General features: G+C 35.4%; 1 protein-coding gene across 3 annotated transcripts in view; it reads right to left on the bottom strand.

Moving 5' to 3' along the window:
• The window catches only part of LRRC4C (leucine rich repeat containing 4C), a 477,061-nt gene that overhangs the window by 85,057 nt on the left and 366,926 nt on the right, over window positions 1-25,078 (bottom strand). For 2 of the 3 annotated variants that reach the window (XM_085062638.1, XM_085062639.1), the window contains exon 1: window positions 1,292-3,181. The gene's annotated coding sequence lies outside the window, so the exon portion shown is untranslated. Of the gene's footprint in view, window positions 1-1,291; window positions 3,182-9,955; window positions 10,094-11,224; window positions 11,301-25,078 lie in introns of those variants that run through there. The other variant, XM_085062637.1, reaches the window with a different exon arrangement.

Here is a 25,078-nt window from a genome sequence, read left to right as displayed (position 1 = left end):
TTGTCTGTCAAAAAAACCCACAACCCATTCCTATTCAATGGCTCATTTAATTAGTTGTTTCTCTTTAATTAGTTGTTTCTCCCTTTCATTCTGCACCAGTTTTGGCCAAATATCTTCAGCTGGAGCCTTAACATGTGAAGGCCAAGGCCAAAGAGGGCAGAGGTGAGGGAGGACAGAAGGGGAAGTAAAAGAAGGAAAACTCCCTACCCATGAGCTATGCAGTCATGCCAGGAAAGGGGACGGAAGTAGCATTCTTCCCCACAGGAAAACATGGACCTCTATTTTAAACATCATGTTATCCTCCCTTTATTCTACACTCCCACACAACATTCCTCCAGGAAGGCAGAGATATTTATTGGTCTGTTACACATCATTGCTAATTTGTGAACCCCACCATCTACAAGCCACTTTTTAATTATTTTCATTATCAGCATAAAAAAAAAAAGAAATCTCCTAACACCTCAGTATCCTCTCACTGCTTGTCAATCAAAGTAAATCTCTTTCAACTACCATGAAAGTCCTAGGGGGCCCTGATGAATTCACCACAAAATCACAAAAAATTTCCTAGGAGATCTGGAGCGCATGGGTGGCTAGTACAGCAGTTTCCTAAACTCCCCTTCCATAGAAGAATGTCCTCTCTCTGCCTGTTACTGTCCTTTCTTAGCAATGGAGCGTCATTTCTGTCAATGCATTTCTGTCACAGCTGCATCCTCAAAATCCATTAAAAGCCCCTGCCCCACACCCCCCCCACTACCGCCAAAAGCCATCCTTCACCTCCCTGCTTGATTATAAAATGTTCCTGTTAATACACCATATTGATCTGCAATGTCAGACTGGATACCAGCATTCAAATTAGAGCCTTGAACTATTTTAAACACTTACTAAATAAATAAACCTCCTCTGTGCATCTAATTCTATGCAACTTGAATCTGTTTGTAGAGACTGGGCAATCAGGCAGCACCCCCCTCTCACTGTAAGGGTTTTCTCAAAAGATTTCTTTGCTAGTGAACATTTACAAATCCTATAGAGAGACACAGGCAGGTGTCTGCAGCATCCTACCAAGGCTCAAGTTTTACTAATAGGAATTTGAGCTGCTGTGAGAATTCAGTTCTATCCTCTTTCCTTCCCTTCTGTCTTCCCAACCACCCCCCTCCAGCCATTATCAGAATACAGTCAGGTTCTTTATTCAGGTGGGGGGAAAGACTAAGAAAAGAGGAAAAAGGATGAAATAAGAGAGGCAATGGGACACATTTGCTTTTCCAAAAAATAATAAAATGGAAAGTGTACTCACTGTATCCTCAAAGACTATCCAGCTGGAAATCCGAGTGATTATGAAAAACCAGAGTGGGGGAGGGGTTAGAAAACAACTTCATTTCAGCAAGCAAACCAAAATTAAAAACAAGAAAGGAAATAAAAAAAGAAGAAGAAGAAAAAAAAAAAAAAAAGGATATCCAATTGCAATTTCCCAGCAATTTCAGTCCATACAGGTGCCAATCCAACCCAACACTGCTGAACTCTCCCCCTCTGGCAATTTTGCTTTCTTCTTCTCTGTCCTTTATTTTCTCTGTGGCTTTCAACTTTTCTGCTTAAAATTTCTGTAGTGGTAACGTTGATGGTTGCCTTCACCAAAGAATAGTGGTTTAAAATAACAGGAAAAAAACAAAAATCCTTGCAGAGGATGAATGGTCCTTTTCCTTTCTGAAACTTTTCATTCCACTGTGGATCGTTTGCCTAGTTTCCTTTTTCTGAGGTTTTCTGCCTCTCTGGCTCCACTGCTCCCCATTGCTCTCTATTTGTTTTTTCTCTGGAGAGCAGAAATAACTGTATTTCCTTTTAAGCAATCCTCCATCTGTATTCTTTTAATGTAATTTTGTTGTGACACTTAAGATCCAGGTCTTGCCAAGCAATTTTCTTTTTCCCCCTTCTTTGCTGCACTATCAATTATCCAATCCATGTGTCTCCACATTAGAATGGGGATTCCCATTCTTCTTTTTCTCTATTCCCCCACACTCCTTTAGAAAAGATTCTCCTTTTGCATTTAAATTTTTATCCCTGTCTATCAAAACAATAAACTTTCAGTCTCTCTCCCCCCTCTCCAAAGATCTGATTAGATTTCCAATCACAACCCAGTGCGCAATTGGATTTTTGATTTCGGCAAGAAGCCAGCAATCCACAGCATCAGCACCCTCTCCTTGTTTCAAACTCCACGTTATATCCTTTTGCCTTCCCTCCAACTCCTCTGCATTTTCATAATTTCACATTAAATGAAATGAAGGAGGGAGGGAATAGAGAAAAATTCAAGGTTCCCACCAGCTGTCAAGCATAAATCCATCACCTCGTTATTTTTTAAACACTTGGGATGGGTATTTTTAACACCCACTCTCGCCTTTGCTCCCCCCACTTCTCAAAATCCTTCAGACGTTGAAACTCCCCCGATGGGGCACAAAGAAACCCGGGAAGATGTGATTTGTCCTCTTAGCTGTATATTTCAGAAGCACCCTTTGCTTTTCATTTTAGCTTCCTCTCCATCTTTTGTCCAGCAGCTATATGAATCCAGAAGCACCGACACGGATAAACTTCTATTTCTTCTTTGAGGAGAGAGAGGGAAAGAGAGACAGGAAGAAGGATAAAACCTCTCCCGTCTCTGCCTCCCTTTTCATCCCTTTCTGTGTTTCAATGCAGGTCTGATCTCATTTCCAAGCTCAGCCTGGTGTATTTCAGATGTACAAGTTGGATTCCCCTTCTGCACAGCAGTGAGTTAGTCTCCCATCTTCTTCCACATGCCAGTTATCTTCCCCCTTTTCTTCCTTCCTTCCTGCCTCCCTCCCTTCCAAGATGACACAGTCCCAGGAGCGCAGCCGCTTCTTTCAGCTTTTAGTTTCATCCCTGACATGCATAGCCCTTTGCACAGCCGAAACGCTTCCTTCCTCCTATGAGCTGCAGCTTGAATCCTCCCTGTGTGTGCATGTAGGGACGCATGTATGTGTATATCCAGTTCCTGACAGCTGCTGTTGCTGCTGCGAGTAGCTCCGCTTTCCAGTCGCTCTGGCTTTCTGTTACTCCCCACCTTTCACTGGCACCCTAGGATTTGCAAATGTCCCAGGGCCGGTCCCTCTGGCTACACTCCTCCTTCTCCCCTTCCGTTCTCTCCCCTCTTCCTCTGTTGTGGTTGGTATTTTTTTTTCCCTCTTTTTTCTCCCCCCCCCCCCTCTTCTTCTCTCCCCCCACCCACCCCCCTTTTCTCTGCTTGTGATCAGTAAAATACAATTACCCAATTACCTCCCATCATCTTAGCACTGATTGGTCAATTGCATTAACACTTGATGTCAGGGAGAGGGACGGGGAGCTGCTCCGACGTGGCATTGCTGCCACCTGCTTGACAGTCTGGGAACAAACCCGGGGTTACCTTAAGAAATCTCCAAGTCAGAAAGCAGTAATTGAAAAACAAGGGATCATCTTAAGGAAAGGAATGTCAAAACTCATTTTCTTAAAAGCCTGCCTGATTCTGACAGTTCAACCAGTATTCGCAGGTTCCAGCCTAGCCGCTGAGGCAGAGTAAATGACAGCAAAATGAAATGAGGTGTAAAGTTGTCTTTGCAAAAGAAGTACAGAACGACCAGTATTCACAGGTACCAGCTCTGGCCACAGATGCAGAGGCTCGATAATAATATGAAATGAGGTAATAAAGTTATCTTTGCAAACAATGCAACAGTGAAAATAATTTGCATTAAAAGACAATCTGTTTTCTAATCAGAGAAATAAATGTTTGTTTAAAATTATATGCACATTGTATACAAATTACCTAAAACACCATTTTGGCAGCTGTTCAAGGGCAAAAGCCCTTTGAAGGATTTCAAGGTTTCAGTGAGTTTAAGTCCTGGATCCATAAAGCTGTGACAGCAATGCAACAGCACAATGTCTAGGCTCACCTGTCAAATCTGCCAGAGTGTGATTAGAATGACTTCTGACCAGCATTTTGGAGTTTTCTGAACTGCCTCCCTAATTTGGGTAACTGAAATAATGACATTTGTTACACGCTTAACTGCTTACCCAGGGATGTTAGATATGCTTATATATGTTACCTAAAATGCTCAGAACTGGGTTTGTCTTGTTTCTCTCGGGGATCTAAGTTCAATGGAAATTTTACAGAAAATTTTGCATATATAAGGTCAGATGTGCTACTGGCTTCATGGAGACAGAATACGGATGATGTACATGCTGGCATTTGTCTCTCTCAAAATCAGAAAGATATTATTTATAGATCTCACTCCTCCACACAACCCCCAAAAAAAAGACTTAGTCAGGTGCTTTCATGGTAATTATAGGAAACTTCAAATATTAAGCAGTAACTCTGAGTTTTTCATGGATATAATACTATAACTAGCTTGTTGCTCAGTCCTCTCTCAAACAGTCAAGATACGTTTGGTATCTTTACTCAGGCTTCAGCTCTCATGTGAAATTTACATACTTGAAAATAAAATAAACTTCAAATTTTATGTCATATTAGAAGTTTTTTCAGAATTATAACATCCATAAGTTAGCTGAATTCAGTCAAGTAACACTTACTGAATCACTAGCACTGACTTTCAGATTTATTCTACTGACTCAACAGGCTCTCTGGTGTGAAGGTTCTACTAGATATAAGTTAAGCAACTGGAACCAGGCCCATTTAGCATCTTACTATTCCTGAAACCAATGGCAAACAAAAATTACCTGCAGTGGGTAAAAGGCTGAGGGTGTAGCAATAATAAATAACCCAAACCTAGCAGTCTTTCAAAAATGCTACAAAAGTCTCTGGGGTTTTTTGGGAAGGTTGCAAGTGTGGTAGGAGATGAAGTTGCTGACAAGTAACAATTTCTTTCTCAGTTGGTGAGCTTATTTTGTTCCTGTCTGATTCACTGATGCTGCTGGTGTATTTTGGGTCTACAAATGTCTTATGAGTCTTTTTACTACTCAAAATCAACAAAAACCACAAGGTTGTTCCTTTTCCCAGAAGGATAAAAACATCACAGGGTAATATGTTTCCTCCACTGTTTTTTAAAAAAGTTCCTGAACAATTTCCTGCTACTACCAAAGAACCTGTGAGTGAAAGTGTATGTTTCTATAACTGAATTAAACAAATATATAGGTGTCAGGTGTGGAAGATAAACAAATTTGGGGCACCCAATCAGAATCTAAGACGCAAACATCTGCTATAACTACAGTATCTTTTGATACAAAGTAGTACTTAGAAATGTGTACATTTTCAAACGACATTAAAATACACATTTCTAGCAGAACACAGTACTTAAATTGATTACATATATCTATAAATACAAAGATAATATATTTGCTGGCGTAAATGTGACTAAACAAAAAAATATATCAAAACTGCAATATACTCTAGGCTATGATACGATCTCTCTTCAAGTTTGTTATCTTTAATACATCAATTAGGCTTTATCACCTAATAAACATAGAAGATAGTTATGTTCTTAGAACATAACTATAAAGCAATCTAGTTTGCAATATTTATGATATTCTACACTACATCAAAAAGTAAATATCCTTATAATAAAATTGAAAAAAGTATAATTGCACTATCTGTTTTACAAGCATATATGTCACATGTGTGTCAAACCTCTTTAAAACCAATATTTTGGTACCATCACAATAACTCATTCATTAATCAAATGTTAAAAGGCTGGAGAGAATCGTGCTATGTTTTTACTGCAGCACAATATATATTGTTGCCTTCAAGGAGTATTGCTTGTATATTGCCTTCAATCTTGCCCAAACCTGAGTACGAGAGGATAGCAAAACTCAAGTGTATGTACTGGCAAATCTTCACATAATAAACATGGGCAACAGACTGTTATAAAACACCTTTTCCTTTCCGACAGACAAGGCAAGTTATAGAACTGTAGTTCTGTGTGTGATTAACACTTGAAGAGACTAGTGGAGAAGACCAAATATTCACAATATTCAGTCATTTGGTGGAAGAGAAACATGGCCAAAGCCTAAGAAAAGAGGATTCTGGCCCTAAACAAAGGAGAAGAGAAAAATCATAATTGACTAAACATAACCAAATTTTGAGGAAAATAGACCCCTTTACTTTGACAAAGTGAAAAGCAATTGCAACATTTTCCTAAGTCAGTTGACAGCCCTGCCTTCCTTTTAAATAAAAATGAGGAAATCATAAAGAAAACTGTGGAACATAATATTCTTTCTATTTTATTTAACTTTGCTGACAAGAATCTGTTTGCTTATGGAGTACTTGAATTCTCTTATAGCTTACTACTTTCAAAAGGGAAAAAAATTGCTGACAAACCTACTTTTGACTGCACAGATCTAGGATCAAAGTCACTAGTCAATTTACTAATTCAATGGGGATCCTAAAAATCTAAGACTATATAAAATATACATAATCTCACAGGAAGACTGTGAATTTTCTATTGTAATCGGAGCCCACAGTACGTGATTTCCTGGTTTTGTGATTTCACTGCTTATTCTTCAAATCTTTTAATGCAACAAAAACTAAAATCAGGTGCATAACCACGAAAATTAGCAGCTGACTGATATTGCCTCATTTATTAATTTTCATGGGTTTTTTTCTGATGTTTACAGTTCTAGTGAGAAATTTTGTTTTGCAGGTAATTTCTACTGGGTCATTGTGGCTTGGAAGAAGTAAAAGAAAACATACCCTCCTTCCAGGAAAATCTGGCTAAACCACAGCACATGATTTAGGCACACAGATGTTTACACAACTGTTCAATAAGCTCATCTCTCCATAATATTGTAGTGCCAATAGTTTCTGTTAAAGATGGAAATGAATGGTGGGTTTTATAGTAGTTACATTTGAAGGGAACCACATTCTAAAAACTTCTGTGTGTTCATTTCAAGTTCCTTGTGCAGTTGGGTTAATAGGACAAATTTAGAATTGTTGCACATTTGTACAAATTTTCATCTTCCATGTTAACAATCCATCACTGAAAACAACTCACTGTTTAGAAAGATTTTCTAGAATTTCTGCTTACAGAACTCAGTCACAGACTGTCAAAGTTTCCATTATGCAGGGACAAAACCAATTCACCAAGCTGATAATGAGACAGCATCAGGACCTTTCTGCAAAGAAGCCTAATGATATCCTGGGCTGTCCTAGGCAAAGCAGGGCCAGCAGGTCAAGGGAGGTGATCCTTCCCCTCTGCTCAGCCCCTGAGAGATCACACCTGGAGTGCTGTGTCCAGTTCTGGGCTGTATAGTACAGGAGAGACATGGAGAGACTGGAGAGTCCAACAAAGCATGAAGATGGCAGACTCGAGCATCTCTCCTATGGGGAAAGGCTGAAAGAACTGGGACTGTTTAGCCTGGAGAAGAGGAGGCTCAGGGGAATCTTATCAATGTCAACTTGTACATGGAGGGAGGGTGCAAAGAGGATGGAGCCAGTGGTGCCCAGTGGCAGAACCAGAGGCACTGGGCACACACTGAAACACCTGAGGTTCCCTCTGAATATCATGAAACATTTTTTTCCTGTGAAAGTAAAAGGGCACTGGCACAGGTTGCCCAGGAAGTTGTGGAGTCTTCCCCCCTTGGAGTTATTCAGAAGCCATCTGGACATGGTCCTAGGCAATTTGCCCTAAGTGAACCTGCTTGAGCAGTGAGGTTGGACTAGGTGACCTTAGAAGGTCCCTTCCACCCTCAGATATTCTATGATTCTGCAGTTTAACAGTCTGTAGAAGTATGTACATAAAAGGAAAATAGGAAACCTCATACTCGACTGGTAAAAATATCTTTTCCAAAGTGCTCTTCGTTTCTCTTATTCGCTGTGTGCTTAGAGAATTATGTGCTTAGGATTCAACTCCACACTAGCAGAGGGTCTTTCTTTTCTAAAATGAAGATGCTTTGAGGAAAAGAAACATGAGAAAGAAAAGCTACTAACAGAAAAAAGGTAAATTTTACTCTTGGAATTTGGAATTGTTTTGCAGTTCTGACAAGGGCATACATATATACATGGTTGGTAAAAATTTTTAAGTGTATTGCAGCATGACTTTAGGGTACCTAGCATTTAAGAGCTAGGGTAGTAATCCTTATACACATATCCACAAATATAACCACACCGTAAAAGAAAAGCAAAAGCTTCCTTTGTACCCAGCAGAAGAATTCTGGTTCCACTGAGGCTGATGACAAAATTTCTGCTGGTTTAAATTATACCACGATTTTGCAGAGTATCTTTTTTCATGTGATTTTAAACTTTGACTTCCATTCCAAAGTCTGTCTTTGACTTCAGCATCTTGAAGAACAACATTAATATCTGCTCTAATTTCTTTTTGCTGCAGTTATTTCCAAAATATTGAAGGACAAATTTTTTTGAGTCCCAAAACTCCTCACCACATGCATGCAACCCAAATGTATTTGTTCAAAAACAGTTAACTCATGCTCATTTTGTTAGAAATAGACTGTAAGTATGTTCCCTGAAAGAGCACAATTTTTACACATTCTATTCCAAGTTTTACTTAAACTGCTTAGTCCAAATAAGGAAGAAATGCATGACAAACCCCCATCCTATGACAAAAATAATTATTATTATTTTTATTTTAAAAAGGAAAGAAGAAGAAGAATGGCTTTGTATTTTTCTGTTCCAATTTCCAGTTCTTTGCAATTGGCATGTTTTTCAACTTCTTATAAAATGTGAATGCCTTTAACTGAAATTACCTACTCTATTTAACATTAAATAATCTGAATCACAAAATGGCTTAGAACAAAATTTCAAGAGTTTTCACTCTAAAACAGTCCTGGGAATAGTGGCCCAAATCCTGTCATTTTCCTATGCCACTAATTTCAGGCTTAGAATTCAAATTGAGATGAATTCTCACCTTTCTAGGGCAGCGTCATTGACATCAAACTGTTGTGAATTCGCTCCATGGGGAGGAGTAACTCCTTTGATTTCAATGGAGCATCTCCAGATTAATGCAGGTGTAAATGAGAATAGAGCACAGCCCTTCATTTTATATTCATGCCCCATTTAATATGTATTTGGTTTTGTAAATCATAGAATTATAAAATCATTGAGGTTGGAAAATGTTAGTAGAGTGAAAAAGATGGACTGTTTCTTTTAAATTGAATTCTTAAGAATGTAAAATTTAAGAATATAAACTAGACTTGATGCATGACTCTGAAAATAATATCTTTACAGTGTGACAGTCTTTTTTTCCCCTCAGTGAATATTAAATAGCAAAAATATGATACTTTGACACAGAGATGAATGTATCAGACATGCTAATTTCTTCTTCTGTGGAATTATTGTGACTGGAAAGTACAATTTGCACACATTGAGAATTAAATCTTAACCACATATGCTTCAAAACATTAATGAGAAACAACCTAGCAGTCATACCTTCCTACCTTGTCCTCATGTTTAGCATACATTTAAAGTGAAATTCTGATACAGGGAGAAGATTTACAATTTAACTTCTGCGCTAAAGAAAAAGTAACATTCAAGATTTCTAAATTTTCATCACAAAAAGCATAATGGTTTGCTTTAACCATGCAAAGTTACAGCTTTCAATAAAACGGGGATGAAAAGAAATGTTGCATATGGAGGGCAAATTGTCAAAACAGAAAAAAAGAAGAAAATTTCAAAACATTTCACAAGAGGATAACTTTAATTTTCAAGATCCAATTTCAGATACATATAAAATAAATTACCTCTAAATATCTTCAGCATCTTCTATTTCTATGTCCAACATTGGGGCATCATTTTTACTTAACAAATACTTCACCCTTACTTATCAATATGAAAAAAATCTCTTGTACTTTCATAGTGATTTTTTTTTAATTTTTCCCCCCTTAAATCAGTAATAGCTCGTATTTGGCCACCAGAAAAAAGCATAAACTTTTTTTTTTCCAGATTTACCTAAATTCAAATGGATTGAAATACTTTAATTTACAAAATATATATCAGAATCTGTTTTCTTACCGTTGGTGCTTGTAGGACTGCAGCTAGTGGTGTGGGCATCAAAAGTGTTATAGCCAGGACTCACTGGAATTGTATTTCCAGAGTCTTTGCATGATCTCAAGATAGATTATTTGGTTCTCTGCACATCTGCCACTCTACCTGTAAAACGGAAATACTACTTACTGCATGTGTCAAACAGGTAGGACTGACTGTTATTTGGACTAGGGAGGGTAAATTTTCCCAGTGGTGTCAGTGCATGATGTGACACCATAATCATCATATGATGTGCACTACACCAGGCAAGGCAAATTGAAAAATATAAGGTAGAAAATAGGATAAAAACACACCCCTCCAAGTAATTATAATTCCTTTCTGTACCATAGCAGTCAATACCTGATATTAAATAATTTAAGATTAACTGAATGCATTGTAGTATAAATGCACTTTGACAGAAGTTGACCTAAACTAGATGGATGAAAAATCAGGGAGCCATTTAGGACCTCGCAATGAATGAAGGCAGGAAGCACTGTATTTGTACTCACAAATGTTCTGAACTATGGTATAGGTTACTTATAAAATTACTCCTCAGCCTTGAGTTCTATGGATTTTCTGACCAAGTGCTCATCTCTTCCTTCTATCTCCACATAGAAATTAAAACTCTACATTATTTAAGGAGCATATGAAATAACTAATCATCATCCAGTATAATCTTTAAGGGATGGATGGAAAACTACCGAACAATTATGAGCATCTTAAAACTCTTTTGGAATTCACTAGGCTTCTGCCACTCCAAAATAGACCAATCGTCTGTCTAGTCCACTGTGGTGCCATTTCTAAAAAGAATAAAAGATTATTTCATAACAGGTAGTTCCATAACTTTTACTTCATAAAGCAGTATAACTGGAAGAATAACCAAGACCAATTTGCATTGGATTTGCACTTAAGCCCTGGAAATGTTACAAGTGGAAAAGGTAATATTTTGGAGACAATAAGAGGAAAAAGGTTTAATATTAATAAACATCTTTGTCCCCATTAGGGCAGGATCCTTTGAAAATTTTGAAAAAATTTGTGGTTGAGAACTTTTCTCATTCTTTATTGACCGCAGGTTAGCAATCCTGATAAGAAGCTAAGAAATGCTGTCAGTCACAAGTGGTGAAAATGATGGCAAGAATAATGATTATTTAAAGAGTATTTCTTTTTTTATTCAATCATACTTAAAGCTAAGTTTTCCTACAAACTCTCTGAACTTCATTCCCAGGTGGAATGGTGCAATATTAAATCAAAACTCACCTTACTGAATCTTCAAGGTCTAGAGAAGAGTTTCGTGTTAAAGGGACTATTTCTGGTGATGAAGAGGATAAAACACCTGTAAGGGATGAAACACTGTTTCAAGAAGTTGCAGATCATGATTATAAGATGGTTTGAGTGCAGGGAATAAAAACCAAGAGGTGATGCACAGAAGACTGGATTTTATCCACAGTTGTATTAAATGCTTTTTGGTTTTTCAGACCTTCCATTTTTCTCTCCCTGCACTTTTCTGCTATCTTAGATTAAGACTGCATCTCCTTTAAATTGTATTTGCTTTACACACCTTTGTGCATGTAGTTGGAAATATAAAATAAAAAAATATATAATTTAAGAGATAAGAAGCACTATTGGGTTCAAAAATCACAGCACTGATATGATAGTCTTTGAAAAATAAGAAGGTTTAATATTAAGTAAATTAAAATAAGATCCTGAAGAACAACTTTTCCAAAAGTTCTTCAAAATTTAATGGCAAATAACATTTTGGAAAAATCAAGAGGTCAAGGGATATGACCTTTCACTTAATATATTTCAAGTGGGCCTTATTTTCAGAAGCAACACAGCAATATTTGCTAAATCCAGCTCCATTTAAATGTGTTCGCCAAAGGTGAGCCAACTAAAATGAGTCATCACTTTTGGAAAACACATTTAATAACCCCATATAGGAAAGCATGTATCTGGAAGTAAGAATTAACCATCTGTGATCCTAAAGCATATCAGTACATTTTACTAGAATTTCTTTCCTGGAAGAGAAATTTAGAAGTAAAGATTAGTTTCAAAGAAAACATTTAATGCAATCTCTCACAAAATTGCAGTTGTAAAATTGTTTCAACTTCGTATTAAAACCTTTCCACTTAAATATGATTTTAAAAGACAAATTGCTTTGTGTTTTTATTTTATGTTCCTGCCCTCAGTTTTCTTAGGAAAATAAATACAAAGAAAGTAGAAATCTCTCAATGGTTATTTATTGAGATTAAAAGAAACAATAAATAAGTGGTCCCAAAGTGATCATTTTTATACAATTATTTTCCCTTAATATTTCCCCAAGATTAATATAGCTATTGAAAATCACAGAATTGTAAGAAAATTGCTGTTTGATTTCCTGCATGACTACTGCAGATAGAAGAATCAAAGATTAGTTTGTTTCTGCCTTTTATAGAGATACCTATTTATGTTTATCATGACAAATGGTAATGTTTAAATGTAATTGACATGGTGGTTTCATGGTCATAACGATTTAAGAAACATATTTATATAAAAGAACACTTCAAAAATCTGTGACAAATAATTGATAAAAATTCAGATATGTATTCTAAAATAAACTAGTTGTTAGATATTGGAAAGTATGTACTTTCAGAGAGATAGATGCCGACTGGTCTTGATAGTTTAGGATTTTCTGCTTGTTTTTAGGCAGAGTAGCATTGGCATTGTTCCCACTAAATTAATGAGTTTAGGATAAGAAATTCTCATTGTTCACACAAGAATTTGAGCTTGCTGAAATGTTTCAATTTTAATTTTTCTGAACAATATCAGAACATCAGAAAACCCCATTTTATTCTACAAACAAAACCTCTAGGAGAGATCTTAAAAAATTCCTAAACATGTGGATTTGGAAAATTCTGTGATTTACAAATTTTGTCTAACTGTATTAATCAGCTAACTCCCATATGTTTTCATCTTTAACAGCCTTCCAGAAAAGAACACTATTTTTTTGCTTGTGAATATAGCAGAAATTAATAGCTGCTAAATGTTTACGGTCTATGTGTAACATTGCAGGGGTAAGTGTGTCTTACAGGTAGTCACCACCATCCATGTCAGTTTAATCATACCAATACTGACGACTGTCCCATTTTTTAAAGGCTTAATTTCTATTTCTTATTTCTTTTGAACAGAAGAAAAGGAGCAGCTTGTCACTATGGTATTAGGTGGGTGGCAGTGCATGGCAGGATATGAGTCAGTCATTAAGCCTGCTGGTCAGTTAAAAAAACTAAAAAAAAACCCTCAAAACAAACTAAACCTGTCATAATGAGTGGGGCAATTCTATGCAGAGAGAATATGCATTAGATAATTTATTCACAAATATGAATTTATTTCCAGAATAAGCCTATACTAAGACAGAGAAAACATTTGCAATACCTCTTCCCTGCCTTGCTGCAATAAACTTCAAACATCTGCACCTTCTATATTCCTACTTTAGCAAACTGATTGATGTTTTCTCTGCTCTAGTTCTGTATTATACCCATGCCCGTCTTTGGCATTTGATTCTCTAAGGTATTTAAATGGGATATTTATAGGGCAACCATGCTGATGAAGACCTTGTATGCTAAGCTCTAGAATGACTAGGATTTCTGCTTTGGTTAAATGAGAGCAAGTATATAAATATATCTCAACCCTTTGTCACAAAACTGTGTGGGAGAGGCACATTAGGCAAGGTGCTAGAAGTGAGGGAAGCTCTAACTACTTGCAGCTATGACACATTATTATTCATTGCATGGTGTGTCACTCAGGCTGTCATAAAGCTCAGCAGAGAGCATGCACATTATCAGTGCTGAACAGCACTGAGAGGGACTGCAGGAGCACAGGTCATTTGGGGAAAATACCTCTGTAACAACCTGGGCACAAGTTTGCTGCTCTTTGTGAAACAGATCTGGCAGCACAAGCAAGGGGATCATCAACTGGTTACTAACAACCAAGAAAATTCATCCCTTACAAGTGAAGAAATATCTTAAAAGGCTTCCTGAGGTGCAGTTAGAATTCTGTATGTAAAGCATTCACTAAATTTTATCCAACAAGATATATCAGTCTTGGAGAAAGTGATCTGAACAAAGAACAGGTCAACTGCACCGACAGTTATATGGGTAGGAATGTCAACAGTGCTTTGCACTGAGGAAAAAAAAAGGCTTATGAGGAGAAAGTAGAATCTGCAAGGTCAGACAAGGCACAAATGTAAAAACCTACACTCACGCAGCAAGAACAAAAATAAATAAGTCAACAACATAAGGAAATCAGATATAAGCATCAGGTTTAAACACACACAAAAGAGATGAATCAATGAGAAAAAAAAGGCAGTGTGAATTTTTTGAATTAAAAATTTTCAAGTTATAGCTATAAAAAATCAAAATCAGTTTTTATATATTTGAAACTTAGCTTATATGAACAAAAATGTATTATTTGTATCCAACAAAAATTTGCTTGAATATTTGCAGAAAATGAAATTATAATGGGCAAATTTATTTTCCACCACCATCTTTAAAAAGATTGCAACATTGAGATAACTTCTTCAATTTTTCTGCTTCTCTTTGTTTTCGTTCCTCATATACAGCAGCACTCTCTATTTAGGAGTTTTGGTTTTGCATGACTTTAAAGTCAGCTTTTAGCAGAAATTCAGAGAAATAATTCTCTAGCAGACTTAGCAGGTCAGAAAGCATTATTGCAGTGCCAATGCAACCAGCCCTGTGTGAGACCTTCAGGCAGATGGTATCAGCACTTCCAGACCTTATCTATACTTCACTTATGCTAATATATTTATTTTAGAATACATTGGATAATATGATAAAAATCACACTGTAATCTTCCTTGTTAGGCCATGAGTTTGAGCAGTAATGATTGAGGTGCAGAGCATTTCCTAGGAAACTTCTGAGGAGCTTAGATCATGCTCCTCTACCAGGAATATCAATTTGTTAGTAACATTATAACATCTATCATCTATCCATAAAACTCTGTAAACGTATTACCTCTCAATTAACAAAACGCCCACCATTAAGCTGTATTGATACAGGTCTTTTCATCACAGTGTGTCTACAATCAGTGTACAGGAACCATCTTACAGACCTACAAAATATACCAGCCTCACAGCTTCTGGTAGGTGACTCGCAGTAGTACAACATAGAAGTTTCACATCAAGGGCAAGAATTGGGGTTTGTATTCAGTTGTTTTTAAAATTTTAGTCGACAAAAGACAATCTTGTCACTGTCTTTTTTTATCATTATTCAAAAGACACTGATGTCAAAGGACCTGAGCAAATCTTTCTAACTTTTAATTTAATGGTCTAAGCAGTACCAAGCATTTTCCTCATTGTGTGATCATTTCTTAACTCATTGAACAATTTGAGATCAACAGTAAGCAAGAAACTTAGAACAATGTGGTAGAAAACAATAGTGATATGGGAAGGTCAGGATGAATATAAAAGTGAAAGCTAGAAAGGATTCATATATTCATATCTTCATTAAAAAGTCAATTTCTTTCAATAAGCACTGCACCATGTATGATTAATTTTTCATAAGATTCAGAATTGTTAACTGATGACTTCTAGCAAAATTTGTTATAAAACCCCCCTCATCTTTACAATTTTTATGGAACAGTCAAGCAAGTTAAAAACAAATAAAGGAGAGAGAAAATATATTATTGCAGTATGTGATGCTTTTCTAGAACATTCTTGGTTTGGGTTTTGTTGGTGTTTTGTTTGGTTGGTTTTTTCTTTTCCTTTTCATTAATATTTACAAAGGACAAATTAAATTATAGAGTCATAACTTTGGAAGCAAAGAGGTCATCCAGTCCAGTCCTCTGCTCAAAATAGATCTGATTAGAGCAAGTATCTCAAGGCACATCCAGCAGAGACATACAACACCTACAGGAGTTCACCATTTCTCTGGGAAATCTTATCTGCTGTTTAACCACCCCAGAGTTTTGGGTATTTTTCCCTTATTATTAATATGAAAACTGGAAGCTACAGGGAGAGAGGAATGGCTTAGGGATGTTGCCTTTGCTGTCTTGGGAGCTGAATTCACCATTGCAATGCTGGTAATCAATGTCTGTTGAGTGGGAACCTGCTACATCATGTCAGAGGAAGAAATAGCACCAGCTATGCTAATCTGTGCACTAGAAATATTTCACAAAATATTATACTTTTAAATGTAGAGTGAAAATACTGAAAAGGCAACCTTAAAACCAGAAAAGGTGGGATCAACAGATTGAGAATGAAGAGAGAACATCTGTATCTCCATTACCTCAACAAGATTAGTTAAAGAAGGGATAACCATTATGCAAAATTATCAACTGAACGTTGTGGGACATCTGATTTCATTCTCTGAGCTTTACTGATATCCTGCTGTTCCCTGTGATACTCTGGTGACCTGGAGATACTCACTATTGAAAATCCAGTTAGAAGGAATTATCCAACATAGAAATGTTCATCTCAAATACCAGTCTTTAAAATACAAAGAGTGTAGATGGTACAGTGTAACTACTACCCAAATGTGTCAGAAGCAGCTGTATTTTCCATTTGAAATTACACTGGATCATTCCAGATGAAACTGGCCTACTTTAGCCTACATAGATGTATACTGTTAACAGAGATGGTATATGTTTCTGAATTATTAGAAGTCAGGCTAAAAAGACATTTCATAAAAGATAAAATGCAGCAAGTTCTTAAATCTTGATAAAAAGCATATAAAGGTTTCTCTAATACACTGATATGTTAGCTTAAAGAAAGTAAAATATATAATCCAAATAGAATTATATAAAATAGAAGATTTAGTCATAGGTAATTTTAAGATAGGAATATACTAAGAAAGATTTGCTGAAATTATAAGAAGATTCTGCTTTTGAATGATACTTGAAAAAACTGAGAAAGGATAAGATAGTCTGTGGTCAAACATGGTGCATGTCCATTGAAATGGGAAGCCAAATGTGTACCAAAGATTTATTCTCAGATATTTCTAATAATTACCAGCCAGTTCCTACCAGAACTACTCAAGCAAGTACACACAATGACTTTGTCAGAATTACCTTCATAAGAAAAGCTGAACTGCAGGGCTGGAAGTTGGACTTCAGTGCCCCTGTGGTTCCATTCCAACTCAGGATATTCTATGATTCTGTATTATTTGTTCACCTTCACAAAAAGACTGTCAGCTCTACTTGTTTTTTACATACATATGTATGTGTGTATGCATACCCTTACTTTGTCTGCTCCATACAAGCAGAATAAATATAATTGTCTGTGCAAACATAGCTCTACGTATTAACCTAGAGAAAATAACTTGGAGATACTGATAAAATTTAGCAGGTATCATATGAGGAAAGAGAAAACTAAATTATCAGAAGACATGAAAAATCAGCTAGGGATGAGCATATAAATTGAGGTATTTCCTGACAACTGTCATTCTTATGGCAAAGTTCAGACAAGCAATGGAGATGTCTCACTCTGACAGTCTCTCTCTGCTGCCTGCCAGCACTATCAAAGCATCAAGGCCTCTGAAACAAAACCAACTGATCTAAAAACTAGAGCAAAATAAGACCAAATTGTTTTCTTTCTTATTATCTTATTACCTGTTTACAAAAACAACTCCATATTGTAAAGGAGATTTATGTAATGCTGTTTCATCAAGGAATTTACTCTGCCACATTCTGATGCAGCAAAATATACTTCTGGCTACTATGGATGCCTTTATATTTCCCATGTATATAAGATACAACCACAGATTTGTGAAAGACTAGCTGGAAGATTGCAGAGAGTTGTTTTGACTTATGTCTACAGGGTTGCACAAGAATTGTATTAAATAGGTTATTTAAAGAGTTATGATGCGTTGTAACAACTCTTAAAGTATCCGTACATTAAAATTTCATGTGAAGTCTTAAAAAACGCAACAGTGAATTCTAATTATTCCCCAAAAATTAAAAATTATAACTTTAAACACAGTCCTGTACTTCCTCCAGAACATAGCTGGTAGGAGAAAATAAGGAAGGCTAACTTGCATGCTTATTATTATAAATCATTCTTGGCACCTGCGTGAGTTAAAGCAAAAATTCAGCTTAATTCCCAGCAACAGAAAACTTGAGAAGCAGGGAAAAAACTTTCTAGTTTTAAGAATATGTAATCACAATCTTTTTCAAACTGCACAGTAACCTTGACTGTAATTCCAGTTTCACAATGTTCAAATCACCTAACAGAAATAAATGAACTTGTTCCTCATTCCAGGTAAATTCAGCAAATACGAGTCAACTCTTGATTTTCTCATTACCCTCAATAACCACTGTAATGGCACTCAAATCTGTTGTTGTGTAATGGCACTTTACAGGAGAAAGTGGTTTTTCAAACATTTCAGACTTTTCCAAACATTTGTATTTGTATGACCTTTAATTACAAAACACATAATTTATGCCTGCATTTTCCAGTCTTATCTTAAATACTGATACATGTGAATCAATTAATCCTTGATAAATTCTCAACTTACTAGAAAAGCACAAGACAAAATGAAGAAATTCTAATGTCCCTTGAATTTGTCACAAAGAGCCACCTTGCCACTAGAATTGGAGGAAAAACCTCTCATTTGCACACATCTGTTGGACTTGCCATATTTTAATGATCTGTGTGAAGCACTGGGGGAAAATCATTTCATTTCCCTTAGCAAAAATTTCAGAATATTTAGCTCAGGGTGATTTTGTCATATTCTTGCACTTAATAATCATGGATTGGCTCTCACATAGCTATAAACAGTTTGTCTGCCTCTGAAAGTCATTGTCATTACTTTAGGCCATCAGTTAAATTTATTTGCTTTATTATAGTTTCTGTTTGAGGAAAACAACTCATTCCTGCAATCTATGGGAAAGTCACTGCTGTTTTATATTCTTAAAACCTGAAGAGAGACTTTAAATAGCAGAAATATATTATGGATATTTTTCAAGTGAGAGAGTAGCACAAACTAGTCTGTTTGCCATTTCCGAACTAAGAACAGGTTTGAATGCCAATAAAAAAAAACCACTAAAATTTAGAAATAAAATAATTTTATTAAGTTTGAGTGTAAAAATAAAATTTACCTTGAATCTAGAAGCCATCTATCCCATTTTTCATTTAGAAAATTAATTCCTTTAAGCAGGCAATTTTTTGACTACTTTGCCTCTCTCACAAGATAAAACTGTCATCCTTTTTGATAAGCACTCTACATTTCTCAGAAGAATTTAGAAATAGATATTCCACTCCTTATAGTCCCATATTTTAGTGTCTTTATTAGAATGTGTTCCCAATAATAACACGGGAAAATGTGCTACAGTATAAATCCATATCCTACATAAACTATACCCTACATTAACCAACATATCCTTATCACATTAATCATGGAGTGACCCCTTGTTTCCAATACCTCTCTTCAAGTGCTGAAAACCTTCATTGTTCCCCGACTTCCATACCTCAACCTTCTCTTCTTTTCAATGCCACTTGCTTCAGTTCTTTCTGAAATGCCAGTTTTCCAGACATTCTTTCTCCTCATTGCCAAGATATGTAATAGCTCATTTTTGAAGCTGAATTTCAAATTTAATCGAAAACCTCAGAAATCCAAAGCAAAATATGACATTTCATACAAGATCAAACAATGTGCCTTTCATTCTGAAATTAATTTTTCAAAATTGGTTTTAGTAGAAAGAAAATGAGAGAAACCATTTATTTTTAAACCAGTATACACTTTTTTTAAATTTCGTATTTAAAAGGATTAGGTGGAAGCTCATAATACATGCATTGCATTCATAATTTTTGTCTTTCAAAATGAAGAAGTTTTACACAAACTCAAACTTTAAAATGAAAACTCTTTCAATAACCTCAAAATCCTATTTATAAACAGATACACAAGCTGCAATTTATGAAATAAATTATTCATAAAAAATTGTTTTGCCAATATTGCCATGTACACATTTAAAAACTACTTGTGAAAATGACAATCAGTTTATAAGCGTTTTGTCCATATCACCAAGTACTTCTGGGTTAATTCCTACGTCAAATTCTGCATTGTTTTTTTGTAAGATTCAGTGCCAAGCGATGCCCAAATCATTCTAGTAATACAGCTATTAGTTTCTTATTCAGATAGCTCTGTCTGTACTTAACATGGTGATTTTTCATCCAGCTTTTCTTTTTTTGGTTTCCATTCATTTTTCCCATTTGAAGCTTCTGTTTTAAACACAGTACTGTGTCTTACAAGGATGAAAGGCCACATACCACCACTTTAATCACTCTTGCTCGAATTCACATTCGAACAATGCATTCCAGATACCCATTTTCTAGATATTTGTAATTTAGATCAGCAATTGAATACAGAGAGAAATAAACAATAAATATTATAGCAAAAAGTGAAGATGGAAAAATGTCACTGTATGTGACTCAGAGTGATGATTTTCAACTGTTCGTTCTACATTTGAAATGAGACAACGTTGATGCATGACAAGGTACAAAGAACCATTGCATGCAATGATGTCTTTGTCATCCCCACGAAAATGCCTGTGTGGGTTTTATTAGGAGAGAAAACTATAGTCTGAAAGTCTCTTTATGTATATTGCTGGGTTTAATAAGAGTATTAGTGCTGAGTATCATCCTATAGAGCTTTTTCAGCACTTACAAAACATGACTTTTTCAATCTTAAATAGAATGAAGACCACATACTCTCCATAACTGAATTTCAGTGACTAAAATCTCTGTGGACAGAAAGTGAAAAATAAAAATACTCATCGCATCATCATTTACCATAGAACAACTCAAAACCCTGAGAGTATCATTCAGGCCATACCATCTGAAGAGGCACATATGGAAAAATTATATGTCACATTCAATAGGCATCACACTTGCACTATAGTATTGTCAGTTAAGGAAGCCACATCTCTATTTACACAGGATGGAACTATAAACTGTGTCTTCCTTTTTACACATTTCTTTTAAGAATAAATTAATGAAAACAAGTGTATTCTTGTAAACTTAATCATTCTAGGCTGTTCTGGAAGTAACAAAAAGGTTCTGTAATAGGCACTTTCTGAGTGCTTGACATAAGAAGGAAGTAAGGACTATTTCCCAAAAAAAGCACAGAGGAAAAGAATTCTGAATATTTTATGTTCTATGCAATTCTCAAACTTACTAGTTTTTGAACAATAACTTTTTTTACCTATAATCCTAACCAACAAATTCACTGTAAAATAATCGAGTTCATCTCAGTGACTTTTTGAATAATATTTCCAACCAATATTTAAAACTTTGTAAATGGATTTATTCAAAGGTCAATCAGGGTATTGAGAGCTGTGGTATTCAAAGATACCCCACAACTTTGCATCCTAGGCTTGCACTTGGATACCCTTCAGTGTCCTACTAAATCTCAGATTTCTTGAACTGCTTGCATGAATCATTTAGCTTCATTAGGGTTCAGTCCCTTCTCCTCTTGATAGACTTTCACCTGTAAATAAATTCTTTAGAGATTTCTGTTTCCTCAGCTAATGCAATAATGCTAATATGACAGAGGCTTTTTAAGTAAGAAGGAAAGTTTTTCTTCTGCTACTAGAAACCTCATTCTAAGTTTTACATTTTCTTGTATTTTATATACAATTAAACTAATACACTGCAGAGTTTTAATGCTGTGTGAGTCATACCTAATTGCAAATGTACATTCCCTTTTGGAAGATCTAGTCCAAATGCAACCCTGACACAACAAGACACCTATGCTCACAGCAGCTCTGTTTCATATTGAAAAAGCTTTCTACAGAAAATATTCACTTTAGCTGCATTTCCCCACCCCCTCCAAAAAAATCCACCAACCAACCATGCACCCCTAAAATAACCCACAAAACAAAAAACAACAAAAAGAAACAAATAACAAAAAAACCCAAAAAAACAAACAAAATCAAACAAAAAAACACACAAAAAACCCCACACCCAACCAAGAAAAAAAAAAAAAAAAACACGCAAAAGCCAATACTTAGAAGGATAGTTAATAATATCAGTGAAAAACACTGAGATTCTGAAGTTCTCAAAAAATTGTATGTGAATTTGCTAATTCTCTAGGTTTAGAATGATCTGCTTTTTCTTTAATTTGAACAAAAAATAATGAAGACAACTGCCTGCCATGTGCTGAAGACAACTGTGTTCTGAACACAGTTTGTTTCAGCAACTACATAATACTCCTACTATGAAAGATCCTATTTTATAGGGATAAATACAGTACAATATACAGTGGTATAGAAATCCACCAGAAAGCCTAGCAACCATTTACAAACCACTTAAATTCTAACTGAGGATTTAAATAGTCTATAGTTCTTGTGTAAAACTTCTGTACAGTGACTTTACATCTGCTAAGATAAAGCAAACTGCCTGTTGATAGGTTAGTAGCAAGCTATACATGGAATAGATCAACTAATTATAGTCTAATGCTTACTGACCACACCTAGAACAAGTCATTAGGCACGGAATGTTTATGTCCTTCACAATCACCTCTCTGAAGTTCCACATCAGTCAGGCCTTAGGCACCTAGCTTCCAAGACATTTTTCTGATCTTGCATGTACAGTGCTGTTTATTAGAATTTCTGTGTTTCAGCTTCACTGTAGTGTGACAAGAATAACCACAAATAAACACCAACTAAATCTCACTATGGAATTATAATCTCAACACAGTGGGCAACATTTCAATAACTAAGTCAGAAGACAAATTTACCATCTTAACATGCAGTAATATCACTCTTCAACCCCTTGAAAACCACCCCTAAGTAGAAAAAAAATGAGAACAGATAAGCTTGGGGGGCAGGGGACAGAAAAATCAAGTAAGTTTTTCATAAAATTATTATTTGATTAGTATTAATATTTGAGATTAATATTTGAAGCAGTATTGCTTATGAAAATAATAGGAGAACTGAAACTGCATTGTTTTAAAAGTTTTAGGCAATTTTGCTATGAAATTGATGAGATATTCTAGAGGACCAAAATATTGAATTGACAAATCCAGTTGCCATCATGAAAAGCTATCTGAAACATCTTATGTCCACTCCACTTTTCTTTAGTGAATTATGCTGACATGCTTTCTGTTTTACTGAGTAGCTGATGGAAAATAAGAAAAACAGCAAATAGCAGTGGAAGACATTCAAGAGACTTCTACATTTACAAAGGAACAAAAGGAATCAAACTCTGGCAAAAGTTGTAATGAAATGTAACATCAAGACAAATTGAAAATGAAAGATACTTTTTCTATTCAGCAGTTGAAGAAAAAATGAGTCAGCACTAAAATTCATTCTTGCTGCTGCATGTGCACACATAAGAGTGAATATTGGTCACTCATCATTAAAGTACAGATGGACAGACCATCATGAAGTGATTTTGTTAAACTCTGTGAAATGAAACTCAGCAATCATTGATAATAACTACTAGGAATATTTACTTGAGATCGTTGGGTCACAAAGGGCGTGATAAACACAGTGACACGTTCTTGGCATGACTGAGAAATGAGCTTTGGCCGGGTTGAGGTCTCCCATATGTGTCCTGTAGGCCCAGTTAATGAGGCAGGACAATCATTAAACTTGGATGAATTAGTATGACATTAATAGGAGAATCCGCAGATGCAGTGACAGAGATGAAAGTAGGTCACATTCTCACAATTTAAATAGAAGCAGTCTAGACAGCATTAGCATGAGCCTTGTAAGACTTGCACTGAAACCCTCAGCACAAATCTGTAACATCTATTATGACTGACAATAAATATAAGAATAGAACAACTAAGAAAACATCATATATAAAATGAGGGAAAAAAGAACTGTTTTAGCTGGCATTCAAGGGATTAAAAATGTTTACAGCATACCAAATTAATATGATGTCTAATATGATAAAAATAACCAACATGACAATGATTTTGAGCTAATTTCCCTTCAAATACTGGTGACTGTAACAAAAAATATACATGTCCCTGTTATTTTACACAAGTATTGAAAAGGCTTATTTTCTCTAAAGCTCTTAGTAGAATACACAACTTAAAAAAAAAGGCCTCAGAGAGCTCACCAAAAAGCTGTTGGTATAAAGGAATAAGAGTTTCTTGTTCATTCTTTCCCTTCACCTTTATTCTGCTCATTTTAAGAGGATAGAATGGTAATGTGAAGTGGACATGCAAAGCAGCAATGACATGATGAATACAAACTGAAAAACTGAGACAGGAATAAATATTCTCAGTTCAAATAAATAGAAGAATAATGTTTACACAAAAAGAACAACTGATTATCATTTGACACTAATATAATACATGGTCTGATCAGTTCCCGGGCGAAACTCCAAATTTTTTTTGTACCACAGAAACTTTTCTGTATTATGCACATACCCCTGCCATGAAACAGAATCATACAACATCCAAATAATTTCCAAAGTCATGGATATTTCGTAATGTATTATAATGAGAAGATATTTTTGCAGCAATAAGCAGGTTATCTTTCTTGCTTCACCTGTGTCCCTATAGTACCTTCTATAAGAAAAGGTGTTAAGCTTCATTGTATGGTCACATTGCCATTTTGGTTAGTTATTTTTCACCAAAAACCTGTACTAGCCTACCTCACCGTTTTTTTTTTCCCCCACTCCAACATTCTTTATAAAACAAATAAGACAGAGTGTAATGGTTACTATTTACATTTATTAGAATTTGTCCTTGATTATTGCATCTTCAAGAAATATAAGTCTGTGCACCTTAGGTATATTATATGAGTACAGATGTACCATAGGACTCAAATCTTTAGCATATAAGCAACAGCATGTATTGTGATTGTACAACATTATGTAATTTAATCTAAAGCCACCTTATTTGAAATATGTTTTAAGTTAAACCATGTTATATATATATGTGAAAAAGTATTCATTTACCCACCAATTAAGTTCTACAGTTGCTTTAAGCATAGACTAGATGAATTTTCCTGTCCTTCCCAAATAAACCATTGCTGTTTTCATAGAAGCTCCTTTGTTACACAGTTTAGAAAAAAAAACCCAACAGATTCTAAAATGGCAAAGAAAAGTATTTCAGTCTAGAAATAAGGTAAATATTTATGCTTTAACTTTTTTTTTTTTTTTCTGAG

This window comes from Lichenostomus cassidix, chromosome 5 (assembly GCF_008360975.1).
Source record: "Lichenostomus cassidix isolate B80296 chromosome 5, HeHo_3.0, whole genome shotgun sequence".
Lineage (NCBI taxonomy): Eukaryota > Metazoa > Chordata > Aves > Passeriformes > Meliphagidae > Lichenostomus > Lichenostomus cassidix.
The sequence above is the reverse complement of the archived record's forward strand: the minus strand, read 5'-3'. Positions and strand labels throughout refer to the sequence as shown.